This window comes from Cucumis sativus, chromosome 3 (genome assembly GCF_000004075.3).
Source record: "Cucumis sativus cultivar 9930 chromosome 3, Cucumber_9930_V3, whole genome shotgun sequence".
Classification (NCBI taxonomy): Eukaryota; Viridiplantae; Streptophyta; class Magnoliopsida; order Cucurbitales; family Cucurbitaceae; genus Cucumis; species Cucumis sativus.
Genome location: NC_026657.2, coordinates 20,365,652 through 20,374,993, shown reverse-complemented (window position 1 = coordinate 20,374,993; position 9,342 = coordinate 20,365,652).

The window sequence follows — 9,342 nt, the reverse complement described above, 5'->3', positions numbered from 1 at the left end:
ATGTAACTTTTATTTGAATCTAATTATTAATTATAGTTAAAGGTAATTCAATGTGTAAGGGTAGAAATATGAAATTAGTCTTTTCAATTTTGTCATAAGAAATTCATTACAATAATAAAAACTTTAAATTCAATTTATTTTAGAGTTTTAAAAGTCGTAGAAGTTAAATAGTTTTATCAACTATTTATAATATTTAAAAAATTGTCAGCTTCATGAATTTTTTGATTTTGTTACTTGACCGTAAATATTTTGGTATTTTGTTATATTTGTGAAAATTAACTTTCTAAAAGAGATAACCGTGAGAATGGCAAAATAATGGATGACAAACTGAAAAATAGCAAATCTCCAAAATATTAAGATTAATGGCAAACCGCTAGCTGTGGACATTTTTTGACTTTTTATTAACGAATTAACCCTTTTATAGAGGAAAATTCGATTACAACAGATAAAGTGTATTTGTATAGGTTAAAAATGATGCAGGATATCGCAGGTTCACGGATACATGGTATTTGCAAAAACAATTTATTAACGGATATACCAAATTTTCGGATTTTTAGGTTTCCAATCGATTGATTAACAATTTATTTCTATAATTCATAATATATATCTAGTAATAAATATTTGAATTCAATTTTTTTTTTTTTTTGCTACCACTAAATTGATGGCTAATATAATTTCATCACTCTCTGTTAAATAAAGTTTCCCATAATATTTATTAATATTTTATTTTATAATACATAATACATATTTGTCTTATTTCTAATAAGAATTTGAATTTAGATTTTATAACCTTTTGAATTAGACTATCATATCCTTAAAATAATAGTAAACATAAATTCAAATTTTAAGAATTATTTATTTTCTAAAATATGTATTGTTAATAATAATTTAAATTTAAAATTTTATCATCCCTAAAATTGTACTATGATTATCCACTTATTTTATTAAAATTTTTATCATTTCCTAAAATCGTGCTATTTGCTCCATATCTCTAAAATAATGCAAACATAAATTCAACATTTTCGAATTATTTATATTCTAAAATATTTATAAAAAATTTGAATATTTTATTTCGGAAGGAATTAATTGAGAAGAGATGATTTGTTTTATTTAAATTGGAAAAAAGGAAAAGGAAGATATTTAAGGGAAAAGAATAATAATAATTATTATTATTATTAATATTATTACTATTTTAAATATACCTCTCAGTCCCGTTTCTTCATCCATCTCACTATTTATCATCTTATTCACTCTCACCAAACCCTAGCCGCCGATGACACCTCCATCTCTGTTCGAGTGTTCTCTGTCCAATCAAGATATCCACCTTCGTAGTTATCCCCTATGTTCCATTGATGGAGAATGGAGCCGAAATGAAACACCTTCCCTACTGCATGTCGTTAGACGCGTTTTTACTTCATCCAAATCTGAACGCCTTTGTGTTGCTTGTTCCTTCGCGCGTTGCACGCCTAGTTGCGTCGGTCTCCTTCATCATCATTCGTTTGATGGTTCTACCAAAACTTTTAACCATCGTCAATCATCGGATTTTAGTGACTTTGTGATTGTTGGGATCTTGTTGAAGTTTTCCTTAATTATCCCTTGGAGTTAAAATCATATGAATTTTTAGATCTTTTGGAAAGAGGTCAAAGAGGATAGAAGACGGAAAGGGAAAGCACTACGTATGCGTGATATAATACGTAGAATACAAGGTATGTGGTTGATGTTCGATCTCGAATACAATGTATTTGGATGTATTACATTGTATCTATCCTAGAATCAATGGGACATATTGTTGTTGTAATTTAAAAGGATAATCAAATAATAAAAAAAATAATTTATATTCACAAATGTATCTATTTATAACCTACAATTAAATTATGACCTTAACAAAATTTCAGAGATCACCGGATGTGCGTGCAACAATTGAGAAGTACAATCATGTTGAGAATAAAATTCCTTAAGAAGCAGAGTTCAAACGAACGAAAAGAAATGTGAAGAAGAAAACCTTGAAGAAGCTTACCTTTGCGCCAAACAAAAAAGAATATGTAATCGGTTCGAAAGAAAATCATTTGATTTGCGTCGAATGTATGAAAACTTTGAAGGTTTTGAGGAGGACGAAACTTGAAGCTCCAATCTTTTCTATAACTGATTGAAGACTTTGAAAATTTGAAGAGGACAAAGAGTTGTAGGATTTTTTCGATGGAATCTACAGAAGTGGAAGATAGGGAAGTTGGATTTTTTTCGACTTTGAAAAGTTTCAAAGGTTTCAAGATGTGAACAGTGATAACGTTTGAATATCTGAAGGTGCACAATTTCAACAAGGGTGTTATTTAATTACACGGTATTTAGATTTTAGGTGAAATTGTATTTAGGACTAAGTTTTTTAATTGAGTATGGACATTTCATACATTTTTCTATTTATTTATTTTCTAGAATTTTCAATTTAACTATTTTAACCATTTAAAAATAATTTTGTTATTTTTACGAAATAAACCTCCTAATTTGTTATTTATCTCGTCAACCCTATGTTATTGAGAAATTTGTGAGAATGACAAAATAATAGAGTGCAGTTTGAAAAATAGCAAACTTAAAAAATAATTTGATTTTTAGCCAAATTGTAAAAGGTATATATTTTTTGAGAATTTTTCAACCGATTTTACCCTTGATAGAATGAATATCATTTTGTTAATTACAATGTATTTGTGAACCGTAAAACATAATTACGATTACGATGTATTTAGATATCATTCAATTTTATAATAATATTAAATAAATATTTATTTTATCTATTGATCTCATTTAACTAAATTATAGATTCATGCCTTAAATTTATAACAGATTATCCTATTGCTTAATTGTAGGTTTCGTTGGAAGATTTAAAATTTTGAATTTAAAATAATATATTTTACTTAAAATTATACCTTTTATATAATAACAACTTCATATAAATGGTGTATCTTCCCTATAATTATGCATATAGTTCATATTCGGATTGATCATATTAATAATAATAAATTGTTAAGCATTATTTTAGGGAATAAATTGCAACATAACGGAAATGCAATCTTGTTATGTAATTATCATTAAATTATGAACATTTTATATAGATATTATTTACTACCATTTAAAAATTGATTTTAAATTTTTGTAAATTATCCAAAAATCGTGTTATTGGATTGATATCCCTAAAATAATGACAAACATAAATTTAACATTTTTGGATTATTTATATTTCAAAATATTTATAAAATTATTGAATTTAAATATTGTATTTAAATACCTCCAAAATACGTATTGCTCATAACAAATTGAATTTAAAATTTTATGTTCCCCTAAAATCGTGCTAATTGGTTGATTTTTATTTTTAAAAAATTGTTTTATGGTGCCCAATGGTAGGAATAATTATTTTGAGACGTGTTTTTAAATTACATTAATATCTACGTTTATTTTCATATGGTAAGAGTCTCAAATACATCATAATTGTGATCCACAATCTTTCAAATCTTATAGTCATCTATTATACAAACATATTCCAATCAACATATTTGGGACACACAAAAAAAGATTAAAAAAAATTGGTCATCAAGATGTAGTATCATTACCTACTACATCTTGATTTCACATATTCCAAATACAATTTATTTCAATAGGTTAAAAAAACGAGACATGATATTGAAAATAACACAAACTGACAGTATTTTGTAAATAACATTCAAATTTGGTAAATCTTAACTAAACATGTTATTTTGTACAATTTATTAAATAATACATGATATAGTTTTAATAACAATTTGAATTTAAATTTTAGATCATTCCCTAAAATTATGTCAAATATAAATACAACAATTTCACTTTTTTATATTTTTAACCGATTTTACTTGTATAGAGAAAAATTCTTATCCGATAGATACAGTGTACTTGTGTGGGTTAAAATGATGGAACATGATGAAATATAACCCAGAATCACGAATACATTGTACTTACAAATCATTCAGTTGTGTAAAAATATTAAATAAATATTTATTTTCGAAATAAATTTAATTGAATCAACATCCCCTAGATTTAAACGTAATTTATTCCAGATTTTCTTGTTTGTAGGTTTCAAATCAAGTAATTAACAATTTATTTTGTTGTGGTCGTTAAAATTAAAATCATATCTTACCCCTATAATTATGATGCATTTAATGTATATATGAGTATTCTAAGAAAATTTTGATCTTCTCCTATAGTCGTGGTACTTGATTGATTTCCTAAAATAAGTCAAACATAATTTCAAAATTTTAGAATTATCTTGTTAATATCTTGTATCTATTTTTCATAATTTTTATTTAAAAATAGATTTTAAATTTTGATTGGAAACCGTCGAAACATTAAAATTGATTTAAAAATTTATAAAAATAGTGATTGTTAATAACAATTTGAATTTAAAATTTTATCATCCCTAAAATCACATTAAAATTATCTTTATATTTCCAAAATAATAGCAAACATAAATTTAACATTTTCGAATTATTTATATTCCAAAATATTTATAAAAAATAAATATTTTATTTTTTAAAGTAATTAATTGAGAAAAAAAGGTTTGTTTTATTTAAATTGGAAAAGAAAAAAAAGGAGAAGGAAGTTATTTAAGGAAAAATAATAATATAATAATATTATTATTACTATTCATCATCATCTTCTTCACTCTCACCAAACCCTAGCCGTCGCCGACACCTCCATCTCCGTTCGAGCGTTCTTTGTCTAGTCGATATCTCCACCTTTGTAGCCATTTTCTTCATTATGTTGATCGAGAACTAAGCCGCAAGGAAACATCTCTTCCGCGGCATGCCGCTAGTTGCATGTTTACTTCATCTGAAGTCGAGCGTTGTTGTGCCGATTGTTCCTTCGCGCGTCGCACACCCAACCGCATCAGTCTCCTTCGTCTGCATTCGTTCACCGATTATGCCAAAACTTTCAGCCACTGTTAGTCGTCAGATTTTATTGACTTTGTTGTTGTTGGGGTATTGTGACATACATTATATCTTTTCTAAAAATCAAGTGGATATATTGTTGTTGTAATTTAAATGAGCAAAGAAGAAAATCCGTTAAAGAAGCTCACATTTGTGTGAAACCAAAAAGAATCTATAATCGGTTTGATGAAGAAGATGGTTGTAATCAGTTTGATGAGAAGAAGAAGGTTGACAAGAAGAAAATTCTTTGATTTGCATTGAATGTACAAAGACTTTGAAGGTTTCGAGAAGAACGAAACTTGAAGCTCCAATCTTTTTTACAAATGATCGAAGACTTTGAAGATTTGATGGAATCTACGAAAATGAAAGGTAATGAAGCTGAATTCTCTTCGACTTTGAATACTTAAACATGCACAATTTCAACGAGGATGTGTTATTTAATTACAGGATATTTGAATTTCAGGTGAACAATTGTATTTAGAACTGTTTTTGAATTGGGTAGAGACCTTTGAGACATTGTTCCGTTTATTTATTTTTCAAAATTTTCAGTTTTGCTATTCTAACAATTTAAAAATAAATTTGCTATTTCGCAAAATAAACCTTTTAATGTGTACATTCTTGGGTATGAGCTTGTTTTTCTTGTTAGCGCTTTTGAATATGGCTGAATTTGAATTGAGGTTCAGGTTGACCCCAATTCAATTTTTGGCCCTCTTCGGCCCACATAATAATAAGACATCATATCCAATCTACCACCACTCCAATTTTTCTCATATATATATATATAACATAATTTGCCTTTTATTACTTATTACTTTAATTTTATATTCTCTCCTAATATATTTTTATTTATTTTCTTTGTAATCCATCTTAGTAACAAAAAATTAATTAGTTAAAGTAATATTATAGTTGTTGGTGAGATTATTTTGACGAACCATTATTTAGGCACCTTATATATATATATAAGTGAATTTGTATCAATTTGTTTCCTTTGCCATCTTTCATTTTTGTTTCATTCTATATATTTAGGAAACGTTTTCTTTAATATTTTTTAAAAAAGAAAAATTATTCACAAATCACTCTAAAATTCTCCAAATACGGACCAATAATTAATTAATTGTTTAAATACCAATTGATGAATTCATGGCCTAAAGATTTTTTTAAAAAAATTGATATTGACTACATTTATAATAAATACGAGTAAGTCAATAATCAGTTATAAAAAGAGAAATGGTTATGAATACAAAAATATAAAACAATTTATCTTTTTCTTTTCATATTTTTCTAAAAATTATTTTCTATTTTCAAATATCATATAATTATATAAAATAATAAATAAAAATGACTTAAGAGACGTTTAAACTTATTCTTCAAAAGATATAGATTACCAACAAGAATTTAGCTTTTCTAACACATGTATGTGTCAAGCACAAAAGTTCTCAAATTTAGATCACCCAACTTCAATTTATACATAAGAAAACTTATATATTGAAAAGATATATTTTGAAAATTAAGAATAAAATCAAAGTATATTTAACACATGCATATACCAAATATACCCCTATTCTTCAAAGTTGCCAATTTTGTACCAATTTTCATTTTTTTTCATATATATACTCATATATATTTTAGTGGATACAATTGTTATCCTCATACTAAAGTTATGTGTATTTATTAAAAGGGAAGCCATTTCAAAAATAAACTATTTACAAGATATAGCAGTGATTTAACCATTTTTTTTTTTTGGTTATATTTTGTAAGTAGTTTCATTTTTTTACTATCCATAACAATTTTTCTGAAAGCATTCATAGTATAGAACGATGCATTTTTCTATTTTTTAAAATATTATTATTATCTGTATTAGGGTCATTTTTAAAAATAGAAAAATAAATTAAAATACTTACAAGTTATAGCAAAATTTTTGGATTCTATCAATGATAGTCTTCTATCACTATAATATTTCTTTCATTCCCACTTTAACATTTGATTTTTATGATCATCTCTAGTTTGTTTCACTCTTAACACCTAAAAACATGGTTAGGTTTATTTGTTTATTTTATTTTCATTACATGTAGTTTGCAAACGGAAAAATACAGTCTACCTTAATCAATCAAATGTATATATAAGAGTTTACATTTTAGTATAAAAGTTGCGAGAATATATACATTAAATATTTTTAAGAGAAAGTATATGTGAATCTTAAAATGAAATGTAGCTGAAGCTACCATGAGTTTACCTAAGAAAAATGATGATGTGGAAAAATTATTAAAACAAGTAATTTCAAGATGTAATAAAAAGAATTATATAACAATTATAAAAATGATGAAACAAGGTGAACGTTCAACATGATCTCAAATAATGCCTTGCTTAAATGGGAAACAAAGTATAATCTTTTTATAGCACTAAACTAATTAAATTAAGTTATTTAATCCTATCACAAGAATAAAAAATTTGTACAAAATGTTTATTTATTTGATCAACCAATGAATTATAATAATTTTGATTTTAGTTAAGTGTATCACAATTTTGTCACTAATTACATTTATTTGTTTTAATTGTAAAAAAAAAAAGAAAATGCTATCGAATCGAATAACACTCCGATAATGTTTAATGTTTTAAGCTATATATCTAAATTTGTGTATAGATATATATTTTTAACGTATTCAACATTGTAATCATGTCACAAATTGCAAACTATTTAATGGAAGTGGATGGAATTACAAATATATGAATGTATACATTTATAGTATAGTCCATTTCTTTTTCCCTAAAGTGGTTGTTAGGCTTAGGATTCCTTATTGTGTAGAAAAAACAAAAACAAAAACAAAAATATTATTTTAAAATTTGAAACACACACCAAACTCTATCTTGGGAAAAGCACTTAAATCATAGAAATTTTTGGGACCTCTTATCTGCAATGCTTGAAACTACAGCAAATTATGTCAACTTATATTGATTCTCTATCTTAATATATGCCTAATCATCATATACTAATAATTAATTCATCTAATCATGCTTAATTATTATCAATCATCACCTTGTAGCTAATGGGTATTATTATGTTTATAATTACCATTTATAATTTTAGAGCATGGTCGGTTTTGTGTATTTTGATTGCATTTTTATTTATTTTTTGTTTTAATCTTAAATTTATTAAAAGTTTTCATTTTATCTAATAAAATTTCTTCAATTTCATCTCAACACAGTAATTTTATTTTTTAAAAATACTTTTAATATATTTTTACTCCTAAAATGTTGTAAAAATTTAATAAAAATTTGACAGTAAAGCTTATTTTAATGCTAATTTTTCACTAGAGTTTGATTTGCCATAAAAATTGTGACTATATTTTTGATCTTGCAACCCTACTATGAGCATTGTAACAGTACAAGTTCGTGTAGTAGGAACATTAGTTTGAATAATGTTTCGATAAATGTACGAGGTATTTGGTGGCGTAGGTATGTTAATTTGGGTGGTCATTCTACAATTATTATTTATTTAGTTGTTTGGGTCAATATGTTATGTTTTTTTACTCTGTTCTGCAATAATTTTATGGATAATTAGTCTATTGTTTAATTATTTAAGAAAAGTTATTATTCTTATTATTATTCAATTCCATGTTAATGTATAATAATACTAATGAATATGTTGTTATATTCTAAATGTCCTTAAACCATTAGTGTCAGTGGGAATAATAGTATGAGTTATAATTGTAATCATATAATGATTATATATGTAGAGATATTATTTATAATCATATTTTCTTATAAGAGAATAAAAATTGGACTGACCTCTTTTGAGATTATTATATAGATACATGTCATAAATAATCTCAAATAAATGATTATTTTTTATTCTTAGACCTGAGATTATCGTAGTGTCAAACACAAGAATTAATCTATTCTAATGTAATCAAATGTTATCTTTAACCGGATAATTATAAAGGTTGTATTCAAATACGTTGTGAATTATGTAGTTGACAATGACTAATCAAAGATGAAATTTATCCCTCTTGTCATTGAGATATATCTCTAGGCCCCTTGATTAAGCATGATTGTGGAAATGCATGATCGTGCTATAAATGAATTAATAAGGGTATTAATGTCATTTATTATTTTAGTATGCTTATTGATCGAGAAAGCAATTAAATTAAATAAGGTGACTTTGACTATGCCTTATATTCAATTATAGATATCGTGTGATAAAAGGATTAAAATAATAATTATATTAGGCTATATTAGATCACCTACTTAATTCAATAGGGTAGCCATAATATCTTGCTAGAGACCAATTATGACTTATGGATCATAAAACGAGTTATGAGTCCATTGTCATATTAAATTAACTTCACGGGTCGCACATGAAAGAACTGGGTTGAATTTTTCTTTAGGCTAAGTA